This window comes from Ambystoma mexicanum, chromosome 2p (genome assembly GCF_040938575.1).
Source record: "Ambystoma mexicanum isolate Mex_15411 chromosome 2p, UKY_AmexF1_1, whole genome shotgun sequence".
Taxonomy (NCBI): domain Eukaryota; kingdom Metazoa; phylum Chordata; class Amphibia; order Caudata; family Ambystomatidae; genus Ambystoma; species Ambystoma mexicanum.
This window is the reverse complement of record NC_090923.1, coordinates 85,369,783-85,390,774: the sequence shown is the minus strand read 5'-3', so window position 1 is coordinate 85,390,774 and position 20,992 is coordinate 85,369,783. Positions and strand designations below refer to the sequence as shown.

Here is a 20,992-nt window from a genome sequence, read left to right as displayed (position 1 = left end):
AAATATATCTAGAGCGCGTCGGTCAGCCGTGTCTGCACGGTTGACAGGACGGGTTGCTGTCCCGCCAGGACCCTTCCGAGGAACGAGTCTCAGGATCCAGCTCTGTGGGCATACGCAGCTACCGCTACGGAGCCTCCTACCCGGGGACGATCTCTGCTCTCAGTGCAAAGAGGCCCCTGCAGTCCGGGTCCTGCCGCTCCGAAGGGAAGGCTGTCGGCTCTGTGACATTCTCTTTATTTGGACAGATCTTTAGCTTTGCCTTGTATGTGAGCCTCGGCCCTCCCTCCTGTGCAAGCCCCCGGCCCTGCCTTTCTATCTGCCTTCCAACCCCCGCGCCTTCCCTTGGCACCGCACCCGCCACGACACTCACCCCGCAGCCGCACGGCGACCCCCCGCTGCTCTTTCTGTACGGCGGGCGGTGCTCGCGGTCCGCTTTTCCCTGCTCCACCTTTTTTTTCCCACCACCGTGTGTTATTCTTTCCTCAGAGCTCCCCGGGCGCCATCTTAGGATCAGTCCCCCACCACTCTCTCCCTGCCGGGCGACCAATTAGAGCGGCCGGCTCCGGGGGCGCGCGCCACGTCTCGCGAGAACGGCGCGCCGCTCTCCGTCTACCTTAAAGGGGCTGTGTGGGCCAAGCATCCTCTGGGGCCCTCAGGAAGGGGGTGGCGCACGCGCCCTGGGCTGCGCGAGCGAGTGAGCCGCAGAGCGCTCGCTGCCAGTGGTTGATCGGCTGTCAAAACGCCGGCGTGTCTGTCACGCGCGGGGTGGGACCGACACAGAGTAAAAATCCGGCCGTGCGTAAGCAGCGCGGCCGCAATGTTTCCAGGCGAGATGGATTGGGCAGGCGCAGGCAGCTCGCCTCGGTATCCACTATTGCCTGTATCATGGGTTCAGTATCCTGGATGGGCCGGCCCAGCCCGCCCCTCAATGTTGATAGAACGTTGCTGTGGGTAATATGGAAGGTATTTATTTCCAAGGCCCACCACCCACTGATCCAGTTGTGGATGTCCAGTCTTTTCCACTTTTATTCTGAATACGGTGACAAATCAACTTCAATGGCACCAATGGTCCAGGGATGAATATCGGATTCATTCTAAATCATCAATCAGCCCCACACCTCTAGTACACCAGTGGGATCCGAACAGACTGGAGTCAATTATAAACCTCCTTGTAACGTGGACAGAATTACCCGATGATAAAAGGGACTGACCAGCTAAGGTTGTAAAAAGAGTAACGGGTATTTTAGTCCTGAGCAGGGAAGGTACCAGTACTCGCAGTTCTATTGTTCTGGCAGATACAGTTCTCTTCACTGCATGGCCTCAGTCCAAGGGTATTGATATCGCTCACTAGCTAGAGCTCCAAGGAGACTGTCCTCCATACATGCCAACCCTCCTGATTTTTAGGTGAAACATATTGCTATTTTTCACAGTATCCCGCCTAAAATAACTGTTGCCCCAATGCATTCCTATGGGGAAATATGCGTCTCCCGATTTCCCTGTGGAAATCTCCTTCCCAGGTGCATCTGAATGTTGGCATGTATGGTCCTCGGCCATGGAATTATGCTCTGCTGAAAGGGGGCTGTGTAAAACAGGCTGTCAGAGGGCTGAGTCTCAGCAGGAGGAGCACTGAGGCTCGTGTGCCTTTCATGTCTCGGCTCCTGTTTTGAAGCGGATCGTGCTTCTCGCTTCAAGTCTCGCGAGGATTGCCCACACACCCTGTGTAGGAATGCAGAGGACAGACAGTTTCTAAGAAGGAAAGGGATGCACTCTATACTAACAGAAGGGTAGTCGGTATAGTAATTCATCACAATAGTACAAGGATACTTGGTTTCAACACCAAGGGAGGAATGGGTCATAAAATGTCTTTGAAGAAGCACCAGGGGGACAGAACCACAATGTACCATTTGCTTGTAGAAGTTCTTGTTGCTCTCGACAGTATAGAGTCGGTTTCAGGGTGCTTTGCAGAGACAGAGTGCAAGACAGGAGACCACTCCAGGTATCAGCGGCTGGCAGTTCGGCGCGTGAGGCTGGGCAGATGGCTGCAGGCTGGGTTACACAGTGGCTTGGGGGTCAGGAATCGTCTCAGTGCTGGTTGGTGGTTTAGGGGAGGGATCTTGCTTCCCTCTTGGAGGTCCTGGCCTTGCTTCACTGATGGAAGATGCAAGGCAGACTACCTTCAGCTAGGGTCCAATGCAGAGTTCCTCTTGCTACTCCTTGTAAAGTCTTCAGATGATCTGCCCAAAAGAGGGGCACAGCCCTCTTTTAAAGCCAAATAGGCCACATTGATTGGTGTAGGCTAAGCCTACCTTAACCAATCCCGGGTCCCCAACAATCTTGTATACATGAGGTCGTAACCACTGCTTTGTGACAGAAAAGGTAAATGGGTGAAAACATGTAATATTAAGTCCCACCCACCTTCCTGTCTGTTGTGGATTAAAGAGTCTTTCTGGTTAATTGAGCTCTCTGTGGTTCCTGATTAAAGCGGCAGGTCTCCCTTGAAGCTACGGTGTGACCAGACTGGCTTCTGCAAACCACATTCTCGTACCTTCTGAATGGGGTCCCCCTGCGGGTAGGACTACTGTAAACAGCTGTCTCAGACATGACAGTTCACTGCCCTTGATACTGAGAGGTGGAAGCTGGCTTCAGGTTGACACAGATGCATATCAAAGGTTGGTAGGGTCTCCTCTCTCTTTTAACCTCTGCAGCCAGGTTCCATGTGGGCCTGTTTGAAGTATACTCTATTAGTATGCTAATTATGTTAATCGCTCTACATGGCAATTCCTCTACAAGTAAGCCTGGATCAGCGAAGCATGTTGTTATGCTCGATAAAAACCTAAAGAGGTGTGAGCCAGGGGTGTGATTTGACCCCCTGTTTCTACAACTTGTACATGGCAAACTTAGATCAATATTTGCAGCAAGCAAGGCCGTTATGGGCTGGTTATGCGGATGACTATCTGGTCTTTGATAACACCCGATTGGCCTCCAATGTATCTTGAATGCCTTCTCTGCCTTTGTGAATGCAAATTCATTGCACGTCAACCCAGCAAAGACAAAGGTAATGCAACTTTCGACCAAGCGTAAACGGGTTCCATTCAAGTGGCACATTCAATTGTACCCAGTGGAGTGGATTGAATCTTTTGTATATCTGGGCCTTATGATCAACTCCAAACCCTCTCTTGCTTCTATTCGCTCATGGCTGCATACTGAACTATCGAATCAACTAACAAAGGGTGGATTCCAAGTTTGGCACATTTTCTCTCCTGCCCTGTTTGCGTTACTTTATGGACAAGATTGTCCCAAAGTTACTCAACGGGATTGAGATATATAACCCGGTCTTGATAGATTACCTAACATGTCTGGAAGCCCTGATATGGAGAAGAGTCCTTCATCTTCCCCTCTCTGTTCCACATGCAATTATCCATTATAAACTGGGTATTACCTCCTTGAAGGCCATGGTACTCTGCCAATATCTGTCCTTCTCCTTCTATAGGAAAATGCTATTACCATCTGCAAATTCCTTGATGGAGCATTTTGGTGAAGCATGTGAGCAGGGAGGACCACAAATTCTATCCGATCTCGGGGCTAGCTCTCCTGTTATTGGTAGAATCGGGGTGCACAGAAAGTGATCTCAAGGGAAACCCAGATAAAGTCAAGAAGGCCTGTTTTGCAGCAGATTGGGCCAATACAGTGACAGAGGTCCATACATATCCCGTCTCATCTCAAGAAAGATCTTAAAAAGCAAGGATGTCTGGCCCCATATCTATCAATTTATTCTACCCAGGCGGTGCAATCAACTTTCTTGAGTTTTAGTTTAAATTTGACACGTCCTAAGGACACACTGTTAAGATATGGTCTGGTCACGGAGGCTTCAGCTTTTTGCAGATTTTGTAAAAGCAAATCTGAGAGAAACAACTAAGCATATATTGTTAGCCTGCAATGCACTGAAACAGCTACTGAATATGTGATAAAGCGTATTATAAACTTGGAAATAAGGTCACCTTAGAAGCAGACTCTATGTGGAACCACTGTTTGTCAGGGTCTACTACTTAGACTGTAAACGCAGTTGTGTCTTTCATTAATTCATCAATGATTGAACTCAAATGTTGATTTTGTTAGAAATTATTTTGATTCACTTACTTTGGGCGGCTTTTTGTGTACATTAAATAGTTTTGTCTTTTTTTGACTAGTTGTGTAATTGATGTGAGTATTTGGTATGTTGTTAAAGGTTGAATTTATTTTTAACCAATACAAATAATTTGCTGCCACCATTCCGCATGGCTCGACAAAAGGACAGGGCGGATCCATGGAGCCTTTGATAGTTAATTAGGCTGGCGATGGCAGGAGGAAGGTTTTGCCCTCCCGTTTCTGAGATGACATGATGTACTCTTGGCTGTCATATCCCTGCTAAATATGAGGGGGGACGGCGCCTGTAGGCTGTGTCCACCCACAGTACACAAGTCTATGTGTATGTCGTGCGGTGAGTATATGAAAATGTGTGCGGATTAGCCCCGCTCTGCTATTCACCGGCAGCGGATTGCTAAGAGGTGAGGACTGGTTAATTGAATGGCTATCAGTGATTGAAGAGCCTGAGTTATTCCTTAACCCAAACCTCCTCACTTGAGGAAACTCTTTCTCCTGATGCACCCATCTGCTGGATATTTGAAATGTCTGACAAAGGATCGGATCAAACGAGAGAGTGTGGAGAACCACCACCACGGGGCGAGGCTGCAAGGCGAAGGTGCAGGGTCCGGGTGAGCACGGCCCCAACCAGTCCAGGGATCCGAGCAGTGCCACTGCAGGCCGTGAACTGGGGGCGGAGCGTCTGGCACTTTTAGAACTGGGGCCCTGCACAATCTATCCTTCAAATCCTGGAAGGAGGTTTGACCAAGTTACATAATTCAGGGGCATGGCAATAGTCCCATACCCCTTGATGAATGACCGGTAGTACCCGGTGAAACCTAGAAAGGCTCTCACCTGCGTCTGTGTAGTGGGTATGTCCCAATCCTTCACAGCCTCTACCTTTGCTTTGAGAGATTGTTTCTTACGGCCACCGACCTGGTGGCTTCGATAAGTCATGGTGCCCGGAGCTATCTGGTGTTCGTGGCCTTGCTAGTCAGATCTGCATTCTGCAGCGCCTGAAGCACTTGTTTCAGGTGGGATAAGTGATCCTCCCAGGTGTGGCTGAACATAGCAATGTTGTCTAAATAGGCGACGTTGAAGTTTTCCAGAGCAGACAAAACCTGGTAAACCATCCACTGAAAAGTGGCAGGGGCGTTCTTCAATCCGAAGGGCATCACAGTGAACTGATAATGTCCTTCTGCGTTAAGAATGCTGACCTCTCTCGTTCGATCTGTCAAGCCGACCTGCCAATACCCTGCTATGAGAACGAAGGTACTCATGTGTTTGGCAGCACCAAGCTTGTTGATGAGCTCATCTGCCCAACGAATGGGTAGAGAATCCGTCTTCGTGACAGAATTGAGCTTCCTGTAGTCCACATATAAGCACACTTCAGTCTTCACACCACTGTTCTTTTTAGGGACCAGTAGCACAGGGCTACACCAGAGGCTGTGGGAGGGCTCTATCACTCCTTAGTACAGTATCTTGTATACTTCCTCTATGATGATGTCCTTGACCTTATCGGACATCCGGTGAATCCTACTATTCACTGGCTTACTGTCTCCAGTATCTACATCATGGGTGCACCACTCTGCGTGACCTGCAGTCAATGAAAACAGACCGGCAAAGTGTCCCAATAACCGGCGTCCATCTGTCAGGTGCTGTTCTGGCAGGTCTGTTGCAAGGCTGACACCTTCAACTGACCCATCTGCGGCTTCAGTGTACAGGATGTCTGGGAGGGGATCGGTCTCCTCTTCTGTTCCTCTGTCAGTCACTAATGCCATGACCAAGTCATCCTGGCTATAATGGGGTTTTAGCCGGTTGACGTGAAAGACACTGCACATCTGTTTAGGTCCTTTCACGTAAATTAGATAATTCACCTCACTGTCTGTTTCCAGCACACAGTAAGGCCCAGTCCACTTGTCCTGGAAGGCACTGGGTTTGACAGGCTCGACAATCCACACCCACTGGCCTGTAGAATCGACTGTCACTGTAGCCTTTTGGTGGTCGCCGTGTTTCAACCCGGTAGCATTCCTTGCCTTTGGGTTACTACTCTGTTTTTTCTCCTTGGCTCTGCTGAGCCCAGCCCTTGCTTTCTTTCTGCGTCCCTCGTGGCGCTCCGTCCCTCCTTCTTTTGCCTTCCCCCCTGCTCGGCTGCCTTCTGCGGCTCGTTAACCCTGCTGCCTCTCACCTGCATCCCCTGTCTTTTCGCCGTCTTCCTGGCTCGGCGCTCCGCTCCCGTGGTTCCTGTCTTCGGAAGCACACGGACTGCTTTCATTCCTTTCGCTTTTCTTTGCTCCTTTCCCCCTCATTTCTTGTATTGACTTACCTGCCCTGCATTCCTTGGGACTGCCTCCCCTTGTTACCCAGCCTGCTTTTGAGGTTACCTGTGGACTTTCAAGCTACGTACATACTAACCTGGGGAAAGATTCCATCTGCCTCCTTTTGCTGATCCAACCTACATTCGTGATTGCCTGTGGAGAACCAAGCTGCCTACAAAGTAACCTGGGAATCTACAAGAATCCATTCAGTCCATCCAAGGGGTTTTTGTGCCGTTCCGGCTTTTTCCTCTACTAGGCTACCCCGGGGGCTGGTCCATGTGTGCTACTTGTCCATTAAGTAAGCACAGTGGCGGCCTCCCATGGTAGACCATACCTGCACAAGAAGACTGATTTCCGACGGAAGAAGACTCCCACCATCAGTTTTGGCAGTTCAGGTGAGGAGTCGGGGGAACTATCTGACAAAGATCACGACAGCCACAGGGTACCTTGTAGCGTGGTCTACCACCACCAAGAAGTATCTGTTCCCTGATTTGGTTTGATGAGCCAAAGGACCCACAATATCCATGCCTATTCTCTCGAAAGGTCACCCAACCACGAGTAGTGGAATTAAAGGGGCCTTTGTGGCATCACCTGACTTGCCAGAAGCTTGACAAGTCTGGCAGGACCGGTCAAAAATTCCTTAACTTTTACACCAAACTGTGGCCAGTAAAAGTACACGGAGAACCGGTCTGATGTCAAGTGACCCGCTAAAGGAATTTGGTGAGCCAAATCCAAAAGGGACCTTCTGGGGCATCACCAATCTTCTGGTGCACTCCCCCTCATTCTTTCGGCTCACTGTACTGGAGTCTATCCTCCCAGTACAATATGAACAGGCCAAGGGCCTCGCCCTTAGCCTGCTCCTCCGCCTGCTTCAGCAGACCAGCCAGCGTGGGACATACTTTCTGGGATTTAAAGGAGTCAGTCTTATACGGGCCCCCAGCTGATGCAAACTCATCAGATCTGTGCTCACCTGGTTCCCACCTCATGTTTCTGCACTGCGCCAGCCAACTCTGAAGTCACGGAGTCCCCAGCAACCAAAGTAGGGTCCTCAGTGGCTACTGGCCCCTCTCCTGCAGGAGTAGGCGACTTAACTGTCTGTGGAACTGGACTAGGGGCTACCAGCCGTGCCGGTCCCTCCAACAAGCCCTCTGGAAGCACTACAGACCCTAAGACTCTGACAACGTTCAATCTGGCGATCTCTTTGGCCCTCGATCGGGTAGCTGCAGAGACTATCTTGGGATCAGAAAAGATCATTACCCAGACATGGAATAGGTGTGGAGTCTTTCACCGCTCCACAGCGCTGGGTCATTTCACCTACTGAACTCTATTATCGCCAAGGGGAACTTACTCTTTCTGTCAAACCCACTGATGCTACAATCAGGCCCATCAATATACTGGCTTGGCTGTACCCACTGCTAGGTGACAGCAGTGAGGCTAACTGTGGTGTCTCGGACTACAGGAGTTTTGTGTCCATTGATATGCACATTTTCTAAATAGCGTTGAGTATTATTGGGAACTGGGGTCTCTTCTGGAGACCCAGTACTGTTCCCACTCGGTGTAACCAATCCACGTTCAACCACTCTTTGGCCCTAGTGGGAAGTTTTCCTCTCGGAGGCCCACACTAATGATGGCCTCTTTCACAAGTCCAACATTCACTATGGCTTGCATGGGTAAGCCCTGGCAAGCAGGATCCCCTTTGCTATTGCCCAGCTCTTTACACATGAAGGAACCTTTGGGTGGTGAGAACATAGGTGTCCCAGTGTTAGGGTTGCCTGCGCTCTTTTCAGTGTGTATAGGTGAACCTAACTTTTGGGATTTACATTAATTCTTTTGGGGACCTGACTTCGAAGAGGATTGAGTTGGACCTTCGTCCGTCTCTCACAATGCGGTACACTTTTTGTTTTGCCCTAGACTAACACTCAGAGGAGATTTGGTTACTCTAGGTGTGCTAAATGAACAAGATGGTTCTCCTCCGATTTGGGTTTGCTCGGCTGAGCCTTTTTCTGGACTCAAGTACTCACAAATCTGTTGGCAGCCTTTGCAAGCTCCCTAGGGTCTGTGATAGTCTTGTCCACAAAATGCTGGCGTATGTCAACCTCACAATTCTTCAATACATGCTCACACTCGATCAAATTGTACATCCCTTTAAATGTGTCAACTTTATTACCAGCCACCCACCCGCTCAGATAGTTCAACAAGTGTGTGAACGCTTCAAATGTCTGCCCACTTTTCTTTCTGAGCTCTTTGAAGCTCTTGAGATACTTTTCTGGGGGTTTACAGAACTTCCTGATGAACGGTCCTTTACTCAGGAGCTAACTGAAGAATTGCATCAGTCCCCGGTATCAGTACCTCATCCACCTCCTGAAGCTGAAAAGGAGCTCAAATGCTTCAAATCAGTCAGGAATATCCTTCCCCACTATGTTAGCCTGCACTAAGTCTTTGGAGATGTGCTACCGGGGCTTATCCCGCATACTCTGGTATGAGCCACTTCTGCTGTTTTTGCTAGAGGTGGCTCTGTTGACCTCTTCGAACGCCAGCTTGCGCAGTTCTATCGTGCCTTTGTGCCGCTGTTTCTGTTCCTCTATCACTAGTCTCCTCTCCTCTAGGAGAAGCTTTCTAGCCACTACCTCGTTAACAGCCGGAATAATTACAGGGCCACTTAGACACCTTGCCGAGTCCTGGAACCTGCAGGATGCCGCACTAGCCCCTAATCCCACTGACACTCATGAATGTTGGGAAACCACGCTTGCTCCCCGGAGGGATGGTTGTCGAGAAACACTGCTCATGCTGTCTTACTCGTCATCTTCCACTACCCCTGCCGGAATGCTTTTCCGTTCGGGGACACAGGGCCTAACCTGTCCCCTGGGGTTTTCCCCCCAACCACCCTCTTCCACCCAAGCTTGGAGGCTGGTCAGCAACTCAGGTTTATTAACCTCAGTGCTGTGGGGGGAAGTCCTCTCTCTTGACATAGAAAGCGCAGAGAATCCTTGGTCACGCCTTTCACAGTCTCTACATCAAGATCCATGATTATTACAAATACCTAGCACTGTCTAAACGTTGCCTGCAACCGTACTTTTATCATTGGGTGACTAAGCTGTGCGCAAGGCTCAAACTAGATACGACCGCCTGCCACCAATGTGAAGAATCAACTTCCGGGAGTCCAGGGATGAACATCGGGTTCTAAACCATCAATCAGTACCACACCTCTAGTACACCAGAAGGGATACAAACAGATTGGAAACACAAGTCAATTATAAAACTCCTTGCCCAATTTTAGTAATGAGGACAGAATGGCAGTCTTATCTCTACAAGGTCGTGGATCGTTGGCTTATTTTTATTTATTTTTTGCATTTATATAGTGCACATACAGCCCAAAGGCATTGCAGCACTGTTACTTGTGGCAATCTTGGTTAGTTGCAACATAACGGAAATGCAATTATTATCCAATGAATAAAAGGGACTGTCCAGTCAAGGTTGTATAAAAATATCTACTTTATTATTATCACAAAAGATAGTTGTAGCACACTACGAAATACAATCCTCCCTGTAAAGGAATGCAGTGGACAGACAGTTGCTAAGAAGGAAAAGGGATGCACTCTCGATATTGATAAGAAGGTAGTCGGTATAGTAATTAATCGCAATAGTTCAAGGATACTTGGTTTCAACACAAAGGGAGCAATGGTCGTAAAATGTCACTAGGCCAGTCTTCGGAGAAGGACCAGGGGGACCGAACCACAATTTACACTGTTCAAGACTGAAGACAGCAAGGAGTTCAGCGAGCGAGGCTGGATGGACGGCTGCAGGCTGGTCTACATCGGGTCAGGAATCGTCCAAGTGCTTGTCGGCAGTTCAGAAGCACTAGGTGAGGCGTCTCTCACAATGCGGTACACTTTTTGTTTTGCCCTAGACTAACACTCAGAGGAGTTTTGGTTACTCTAGGTGTGCTAAATGAACAAGCCGGTGGCAGCAGTGACTTTTTACCATTTTTTCTGGTGCATTTAGTTTTAGCCTTCCTGCGTTTGCCGTGTTTGGCTACTAACTGTGGCTAGTTGTCAAACATGGCCATGCCACGAGATTCTTTGCTTGCCCTTTAGCCACCTTGTCTTTTAGCCTCCTTCCTGGCCCATTAGGCCAGGAAAATCCTTATATGGACTTCCAGTGCCTGGGATAGCAGAGGCAATTGGTGGGATACTGGAGGGCTATGTGTGTTTGCTGCCAGGAAGTGGGCTGAGACTGGTCCCAATCCACATACCTGTGCCAGTGTGTCTGTGTGGAATGAATAAGTTTTGCTGCCAGTGGTCCAGATTGGACCACTGCTGGGGTGTGTGTGTGTGTGGGGATATCTGTCATTGGCTAGTGTGAGCTGCTGCACTTACCTGGCTTTTAGTATAAGAGGACCCCTACACCCACTCTACATCCTGGAAGAAACTGAAGGAGCCAAGACCTACAACATCTTTCTTTGGTAATGGACATACAGCATGTGAAGTGCAGTTGGAAGAATCATGCAAAAACTGGTTATGCTCCATTGAAAATAAAGTTGCATTTTTGTGACCTGATTTAGCAGCAGAAAATGCTGTGCATTGTCTTGTGAGGAGACTGTAGAACGGTCGGAAGAAGGCTTGGTGACTAGCTGCCGCCCTGGTAGAGCCCTGTCCTATGGAAGATCTCAAGCAGTCCTGCGAAGGAGTTCTGACCATTGGAGTACATCCATTCTCGACGTCAGCTCGGAGTGCCCTAGGACCGCACTGTGGCTGACCAGCTCTGAGCTTAGGCTACCGTGCTGCAGACGTCGCCATTCTGAGTTGAGGCCTGGAAATTCTGTGGTCCTAGCATCAAGGGCACCTGAGATAGGAGGGAAAGACTGTCCACGGTAAGTGAATCCCTTTGCATCGCCATGCATAGGAGGCTGTTGTCTGACATAGCTTACCCTCGACCATTCCTGTCCTGAGAGGGGCCCTACATCGAGTTCTGCTGCATTCTTCAACTGGAAGAACTTGTACCAGCATTAGACACTGACCAGAGAGCTGCTCGAACCTGCAACCCCTGGGGATCAAGGGCTGAGGCTGACGGCGGAAAAAACAACCTTGTACCTTTTTCAACCGACCTGCGAAGTCTCATGAAGAAACTGAGTATGGGGGCTGAGTTATAGCGATTCTTACCTGCACCCCTAAATGCCCTTTAAAAGTTAGATAACTTTTATAAAACATCTAACACTTTGGCTTTGCCATTGCTTGTTCACACAAGCACTCCGAAAGTTGGGAACATGTTTATTAATTAGATTAACTTGTCCCCTGACACTTGGAACTGTTCACTGGACCCCAGAGACCCTACCTTATTTTTTTCCAGCTTCATAAACTGTGTGGAACTTTGCTGAATATTTGGGCACAAGGCACCATACATCTTAGGGATGGACTTCTGAGGTTAAGGTTGATTCGCTGTGGACTTGTAGTGCTAATACTATCTGTCCTTTTTTTCAGGGTTTTGATATGTATTTTGCTCTACACTAGTAATTATATATATATATGTATCTCATTTTCATGTTGAGTGATAGTATTATGGTATTCCCTCAAAATACAGTAAAAAACAAAAAAGCTGAATGCGCAATTATTGAGAATTCGGCTTGTGAAGAAAACCCGAGGTCCATAATGCCGAACAATGGGAGCGGGAGTTGCAGGGGGTGTCTCAGCGGGACCCAGGGACCCAGCGGCATTAGCTCTGACCCACGTTAGTGGGAGGGAACTAATGCAGCAGGGGTACAGGAGTGTTGGCAGCACACGGCTGTGTGTGCCGCCAAAAAGTAAGTGGGAGAGGTGGTAGGGGGATGTAGGATGGCGGAAAGTGATCTGCGTGATCACTGCTCAATGGGCGTTTGCGATTCGATCTTTTTGAATTTGCAATTTCCTGATGCGCAGTGATCACGTAGATCCAGTGTTACCTGTTTGTAGTCCTTTTTCACTGTGTTATTTCGGCCATAAGTACAGAAGTATTTTTTATACCTGTTTGTCCAAGTATGTTCCTGAACTGCTTCACACTGTGTGCTCATTGTGGACCCTTTACAAGCTCACCACCTCTTGAGACTTAGCCTAGACCAGTCGCCGTGCCACCTTGAACTGGTTTGGCTACATATCGCAGATGTGTTCCTGTCACAATATAGGTTGGCCTTCTATACATCTGTCCACCAGGCCAGAGTATAGAAAATCAGTCTAAACATATGTCAATTACTGTCTTCATAGTAAAGTCCGGCACAGCCTTTGAATGGAATGATTTTTCTCTGTGTCATGGGAGATTTCACTCGGTTATTTATGAATAGCATTTCTACAGCAATCACTATCCTTCACCGCTTTCAACACGCTTAGGGAAAATGTTATGTTTTCTTGCAGTTAGTGCATTCTTTGCCTCCTCGGCTGGACATGTTTTAGCATTTGCGAGGTGTTGCGTGCTGGTGCATCTGTCGCATCTCATGCTTGTCTCTCTCTTCTCTAGCATCATTCTTGGGCCTATCCCTAATCCCTCGCTATTGAAGGACGTGCAGCATTGCAGGTTGCAAGCTTCCCGCCACTTCTTTGCATCTGAGTGTAGTCTGTTGCTCTGGTAATCAGGATGGCTTTGACGAACTGTAGTCCTTTTTCCAGTATGTACTCTTCTTGAACCTTCCTTCTGTTGGTATGCACCACTATCATGTTGCATATCAGGTTTTCTGTGTTACCCTAAGTCACACAATGCCGCCGTTTCTCACAGTCTTGTGACAGTCATCTACCGTCTGTGTATTTTCCTACTCCCTGGTGTAAAAGTTTATTCTGTGTAGTAGTGTTCTCCTTGTTTGAGAATCTCTTGACTATACTCCTAATAATCATCAACTGGTTTGGACTTAAAACCGGCATATATTCTCTGTCCTTCTGTCCCTCTCACCCCACCCGCTCCCTATTACATTTAGCAGCATGGCCTTCTTCCTTATTGGGGTGTATTCTGACCCTCCTAAGGCATCCACATATGTAGTAAATGGTGGTTCCCACCAAGGCCATATAATCACTGGCCTTTTGGCTGTCTGTGGAAACACTGGGAGTGTTGTTGCTCCTTGCATGCTTCTGCACCAATAATAGTCTAACAAAAGGGAAGGAGCCCCTGCATTGGTAGGATTTGGGGACAGCTAGAACAAAAAACACAAAGGGGGTCCTATCAGAGAGCAAAGATTCACTTATTTAGAATGCCAATCGGGATCTCTTTTAGTGCATTCAATTCTATATTTCTCAGGTGAAATAGCATGAAATATTACTTTAAAGAAATTGTATTAGTGTAAAATAGTTTATTACAAACTTTTCACCATTTACATCCATGCAAAAGAAATTAACTAAAAATGAGTTAAATAGGATGCTTTCCCCAAAGGTTTCTACAGGTAATTCTTTTGTAAATTGTTCGTCTTTATCTTTCACGATTAGTCTTTCAACCTTTTTCCTTCAATTTGTCTAATGCAACCTCTAGAAACTTTACAGTGGCGTATTCGTTTTTACAGTTCGACATCCATATATCAATTTCCACCAATGCTCAGCTTCTAGATCTCTCAAGTCTGTCATTTGGTTGTGTAGATGAATGGTCTTCAGGTCTTTCAGATCTGGACAAAAAAGGTATTATATGTTTTAGTGTTTCACTTTCTAAATTGCAGAGTCGACAGACTATGCAGTTCTGATGTTTCCCATATCTTTGCAATGTGGTTTTGTTGTGTAACGCATTTAATCTAAATCTTAGTAAAAGATCTCACTGCTTGCCATGGGGGAATCTCTTCAGATACGAGGGGAGGACATTAATCGTTCCCCAGTTAGTTGCCAGAAGAGTGCGAGTCTTAGATTTAGATCTTGCATCTTCAGATTTCTGCCAATCATCTGCCCAAAGATTTTTCTTTATTACTGTTGGATTTTTGATCAAGGTGTCTATTGAATATCCACGTTTTTCCAGGACTGTATCGCATTCCGATTTCCAGTCATCTAGGAGGGGGAGGGACAGTACAGTACATGGGAATAGATAATAATAAGTAAAAGTAACGGGCAGTGCAAGGGTAAGTGCTGACATCAGGTGTCAAGTGCTGGTATGGGGACTGTAGGGATACGGAAACAGTCCCCAAGTGTGGGGGTTGCCAGGCAGGCAGTGTAGGTGTGCGAGACTGGCGGGGGAGTGACCTGGGACTGAGATCAGAGGGTGTCCAGGTAATACAGTGCAGATCCGGTTACAGCCAGGAGGTCAGCAGGGGATGGGAGGAGTAAAAGTAGAAGTAAAGAGAAAGGTTTTGAGGTGCTTCCGAACCGGAGATGGTTCTCCTCAAGTTTAAGGGAGGCAGGGAGGCTGTTCCAGAGGGAGGCCCCAGCCGATGAAAGAGATTTACCACCAACTCGTTACTTGGAGAAGCAACTGACCCTGAGGGAGTTGGAGTCGGATAAGTGAAGAGCTTGAGAAGGAAGATATTTAGGAGGAGTGAGTTGAAGGTATTGAGGCCCCCGTGCCCCAGAAGGCCTTGTGGACAATGCATAGGGTTTTAAACTTAATCCCCACAGCCACTGGGAGTCAGTGCAGAGATTTCAGACCTGGAGAGATATGATCCCTTGGCTTGAGGCCAAGGACAAGTCTTGCAGTCCTGTTCTGGATGAGTTGCAAAGGGCGGAGAGTGGAGGCAGGCAGATTTAGAAAGAGGCTGTTGCAGTAATCCAGCCTAGAGAGAACCAGAGCTCTGGAGACAGTGAGCTTCTGGGGGAAGGAGAGGAAAGGAAGAATACCTCTGAGGAGGTGCAGCTGGTAGTGTGACTTCTTAGAGACATCAGAGATGTGAGGAGAGAAGGAGAGTGTGGAGTCGAAGATGACACAGAGGTTTTTAGCCTTGCAGGTTGCATGGATCTCTTTCGACCTGTTCTCCATATAGCAATTGGCAAAGATTTCTACTATTTGAGCTTCCTACTGCTCTCATCATACCTTCCGCATCATTTCGTAGCAGTATTATTTTATGTGATTTTTGCCCGTTTTTATAGCGTTGTTTTCATATCAGCTCCATTTTGTTAAAGTTTATTGAGTTCTTCAGGAGCCATAGGTCTTTTCTCAGTTGTTATTTTTGTTTGGTTACTTCTTTATCATATACGTGAATAGCTTTGAATTTTGGATTTAGTGATTGAGTTTGGGTTCCTTTAAAAGCTGTCAGTATCTGATTATATTCTGCCGAGTTTGTTTCTCGAACTTGCCACTCTTTTAGTTCCTTTGTCAGCACTGATATGTCTTTCGTTTTTATTCTCAGTCAGTTTCGTCCGGGTTCTAATTGCAGCTTCTCTCTCCAGAGAGTTTTTTTGTTCTTTTTCATTTTCACTTCTTTCTATCGTAACTGTGATGGGATCATGATCACTATGTCGGTTCCTTTTTACCTTTAGACTCAAAATTATTTCTAACATATTTCCTGAAGTGAAAATGTATTCCAATGTGGCGGTCTTCTGTCTGTCTGACCATATCGAAACTGATGGCATATCTTCTTTTATGTTGCCATTCAGTCTGTGTATGCCCCGGTGCTCCATTTCCTCCATCCAGATTTTCCCTTTTGAGACTTTTTCTGTTTTTATATGTGGATTTTTGCTCTCCTTTTCTCCAATCTTCTTCAAAGCAGTTAGCATTTAGATCCCCCCGAATTACTATTTGTATATTGCGATATTTTTCAGAGAGCAAATCGATCGATTTGGTTATTTGATCCACAACAATGTCTCCTTCCATAGTTGTGGGTTTCCAATATACATTTATTAACATTAGGAAGTCGCCTTTTTTGGAACATGGTTTGACAGCTTGATTATGGTTATCTGAATGTATGGACTTGAGTTTATGGCTTCTACAACAGCCACGTCTTTTCCATTTTTTAACATTGTCAGAAGGCCAGCAGATGGTCTTCCACGTCTGCCTCTTATTGCTGGGTTAAATAGGACTATGTATCCATCCAGCAGGGGAGGCTCTGTTAGCCAGGACTCTTGGATCCATATTATTTCAAAATCATGGATTTGCTCGTGTTTTTCAGTGAATAGATGCTGGAAGCCTTTTGTGTTACAACTCCCAATTTTCCATGTTAGGGGAGTTGTGCTTTTTACATCATAGGCTTCAGTCTGTCTCGCCAGGGTTTCTGCAACCCAATTCCAGGAGTCCTGATATTCTGACTAGTTGTAGCTGAGAGATTTTGAATATCTGCTGTTTCTTTCCCTTGATGGCGATTCAGATCGGCTTCAAGAGAGCTTTATCTGTGAGCATTGCTGGACAGATCACATCTTCGTCCTGGTCATGTAATTTGTGATCTTGAGAGTTAGTTGTTGGGCCACTATTGTGTGTTTCGCATTCCGCTTTAGCATTCCAGACTGTCAGCTTGGCGGTTTTTGTTTCTATCTTGTTTCCGTCTCATTGCCTCTAATACATATTGGTCTGCGTTGGTCTTTACGGACAACCCCAAGGATTGGAAACCGGCGTTCCAGACTGTCGGCTTGGCAGTTTTGTTTCTATCTTGGTTCCGTCTCATTGCCTCTAATTTGTATTAGTCTGCGTCGTTCTTTACGGAAAATCCCAAGTATTGGAAATCATCAGCTTCCATCATTTAGTTTGCTATAGTGGTAGAAGTTAAGGTCAAAACCACATGGTCGTTTTTGTTTTCATTTGGGAAGCTCACAGTTCGTATATCTTCTGATCGTATTACTCTCAATCGTGGGATATGTTGTAATAATTAAATTATAGTGGATCGATTTAAGATAAGTCTATCCTTTGCTGACACAGTTCTCTCAAGTCTTATTTCGGTGTCTGTATCCCAGCTCACTGTTTTACTTACAGTATCAAGAGTTTTTCTTGTTCCATCCAGAATTTCCATTGTGCACCGTGTGATCTTTCTTTTGTGTGCTCAAGTTCTTTTGTGCATTAGCTACCTTTGGTTGAGTTAAAAGCAAATTTATTATAGTTTTTTGTGAGATGGTATCAATTGGCCTGTTGACTTTAGACCTGCATTTCTCAATTTTTTCGCTTATACTCATAAAAGGCATGATTCCATCATTCGCAGATATGTTCGCAGATATGTTACGCGAAAACATTTCTTTTGTTGTTTCATTAAAGTAACCGTGGATCATCCTCTTAGGCTCAGGGCTTTCCAATTGTTCTCTGTCTTCATATATTGATAATTCAAGTAATTTGCGGATACTTTCATCTAATTCGCTCACTTCATCGTCTGACATCATCTTTTGAGTGATTTCCTTTTGATGTTTTTTCACTTGGTACACTCCGTGTTTTGGCTTCGCAGGCAGCTAAGAAGCCTGCCAAAGCAGGGGTGAGCAATAAGTCAGACTGGAGCGAGGCAAGCGAGAAACCAAAGTGAAAGGATGATCGAGAGAAGTGACCAAGGAACCTGAGCGAGTGCCGATCCCTGAAAGTGTTATCCCAAGGAAAACAGGTACTGGGGTATCTTGAAGTGGCGGGAGGCCGATGGGAAGATTCGTAATACCGAGTTGGAAGGATAAAAGTGATAAGTGTGGGAAAGGAAGAGAAACACATTGAGACACCACAGGAAGTATTTAAGAATAATGAGTGTGAGGCATTAACTCAAAGGAGAAAGACATTTGGGGTTAGAAGCACCCCGGATAAAAGTCAAGCAAAGCTAAATGAATACAAGTGGAACTTAATAAATAGTGATACAGCACAGCATGTGATAAAAGTGTTGAGTGAAATAAAACAAGACACACAGGATATATTAAAGAGTTACCAAGAGTGGAGAATTCTCAAAGATTATCTAAAGCTCGAACCATATACAATAGAGGAGGAATGTGGAAAACATATGTTAAAAACATTAAGGACAAGAGTGTAAGATATAGTGACAATTGGAAACATTTACAGGAATTCGTAGACCAGATCTGCGGCTTTAACTTCAAGAGATCACCCTGAGGAGGCCCATTGAGGAAGATAGAAATTTGTATTTGCAAGAACATTGTTAAAATAAGAAACTCTTGAGGATAAGCCACAAGAGAAAAAGGCAAGGGGGAGGCCAGATAACGAGAGACATTTGTATGGCCCAGTTTAGTTATCAGTTAATTGTGTTAGAGATAAATAGAGATAGGTTTGGCCAGAGGACATTTCCTTTATTGACGTCCTGACGACAGACAAGCAACTTTAGTTTAGTTGGTGATGCAGGGAACTACCCCATAGCGATAGGGAGAGTAAGGTCTGTTTTCTTTCTCATTTAAATAAAATAAGTGACATGTCCACCTCGTGTCCATATTCTTCTTCTAACTGTGAGAAACCTGAAGGAGTCTTCCTGGCTACACCCCTGGGCTCTGTCATCCAGGTGGCCAGGACACAGCCATCGCTATTGAATCCAGCTCCTCGGGGTGGACTAGTGAGGGAGAATCACCGGGATGGGGGGTCCTCTGGGAGTGGGACACCAGCAGGTGTGACGCAGTATCCCCCTTGCTTCAACACCTTTTCCCCATCCTCTTCCATAGGACATTCAAAAACACTGTCCTCCCTTTACGAACACAAACATTTCGCACAACTGAATAACACCAGAGCCGTTTACCTGACATGTCCCAATACAAGGGTCGGGCAAAGTTAGGCAAATGATGAGAATCACACACACCTGACAGCACTTTCCCTTCCCCACAGGGGTAAAAGGTGGAGAAAGATCGAGAGGCCGACGAGGAGAGACACAACCTTGCCCTTCGACAAAACCCTGCAACCCTCCATTGAAGGAATCGTAAGACCGAGGACAATATTCCAAGTATGCTGCAGCAGATATCAACAGTACACGGAGCGTCTTGATGCTGATAAACTGGAGTGAGGGAGACTCCTACTTCTGTGGTACCGGCCTTGACTGCAGTTAAGAGGAAAGCCAAGCGGTTCCTCACAGCCGATAAGAACCGGGCTGTGGTGAATGAAAGTCGCAATGTCAAAGATGTTCAAAGAACTATACAATTGTAAAGGAAGACCAGCTGCAGAAGGAGACCGGCACCACGTGGGTGCTGCTCCGCGAAACTCTGGACAATCCCCCTCTGAGTGAAACTACAGATACCAGAAGGCCATAGGAGGGCCGCCAAAGATAGGTCAAAGTGGTCATACAGGAGGTTAAGTAAAATCCCCATAAAGTCGAACGCCTTTGACCTAAGAACTATAACGAAAGCAAGGGACGTGAATCCCGCCACATGAAAAAGCAAGGGAAGTGAATCCCGTGAACATTGAAAGCAAATGTAAATGTGAAGTTGGCAAGAGTGAAGCCGGAAGAGGGATGCTGACAAAGAAGGGGCAACGCCTAAAGTCCCAAGAAACAGTGTGTTGACAAGGGTGAACCCGGCCGAGGGATGTCCACTGCAACTGTTTAAAAAGACATTAAGATTAGTGAATGCTGGAAAAGTCATAGTGAACCCGGTGGAGGGAGGCTGAAAGCAAAGACGGGACTGCACCTGCAAGCGGGGGACCCAGGGGTGGATCCATCACCTGAGAAATACATAGAACAGAACTTTGTGTTTGTTTGTTGTTCTTTTTCTTGGTAAACCTATCAAGCCCTTGGCACAAGGAAACTGCAACCACCGAAGGCCTTGATATCGATAGGAACTGTTTTAGGTTCCAAACCTGGAAGAGAGAGATCCAGGGGATGAAAAGCTGTCACCCAAAACCACGAGGAACAAAGGTCAGTGCCCGGATGAGGGGGGAACTTTGGGTGAAGAATACTCACCCTAAGTAACACCAGAAAACAAACTTTCATTTTGTTGAAGTAACTTTTGTTTTGTTATTTGAATACGTCAGACCCTCAAAGGCAGGATACTTTGAAAGTAAAGGAGACTTGGCCATCGAGGCTCCGGATAAACTGGAACGGAACGGTCGACTCATGCTGGGAAAGCTCAAGTGTGTGCTGTGCTCCATGATCCCACCTTACCCCGTGCTTAAAACACAGGGAAGGAAGACCCAAGCTACTGCATCCTCACATATTATTTGTGAACACTTCTTTCTTTTCTTGAAAACTATCCCACACCCTTTTTGTCTTAGTTGTATGGTTTTGCAGTAGTTTTTATTTTAGTATAGCCCTTTTTTTTGACACAACGCCACTAGGACTGCCTTATTTTCATTTGATGGTCGGCCCTTGCTCCCATCTTAGATTCAGGTTTAGATTAGGCGTTTTTCCAACCTGCATACAGTTTAATAAACACAGTTGAACTGTGATCACTTGTGTCTGTCTTTACTGTTGCCACTATGAGTTCCTACCACAGCACCTGTGTCAAAGAAATGTTACTTCAGTTTGTGCGTGTGTAATGTAAGAAATGTAAGGTGTGAGTATGACAGCACATAGCTGTTTGTCTTTAGACAGGTAACTACACAGCGAAGTGTTCTGGATTATTGATTTTTTGCAGCTGCTTTTATGTTAAGCATTATTTGCAAAGTACAATTCACCAGGTCCGTAGTTTCTTGGCAAAATGAGTTGTCATGGAGGAGAAAAGTTGTTTTGCCAGGGGTAGATCTCATCAGGTGAGCAGCTGTACCATGTCCTGATACCTTACAGAAATGTGAGTGTCATTTCTCCTTGATGT

General features: G+C 46.5%; 1 protein-coding gene across 3 annotated transcripts in view; it reads right to left on the bottom strand.

Annotated features, from left to right (window-relative positions):
- The window catches only part of QRICH1 (glutamine rich 1), a 557,471-nt gene that overhangs the window by 488,744 nt on the left and 47,735 nt on the right, over window positions 1–20,992 (bottom strand). The window contains exon 1 of one of the 3 annotated variants that reach the window (XM_069643300.1): window positions 371–548. The exons of 1 other annotated variant lie outside the window; for it this stretch is intronic. The gene's annotated coding sequence lies outside the window, so the exon portion shown is untranslated. Of the gene's footprint in view, window positions 1–370; window positions 549–20,992 lie in introns of those variants that run through there. One more of the 3 variants, XM_069643303.1, reaches the window with a different exon arrangement.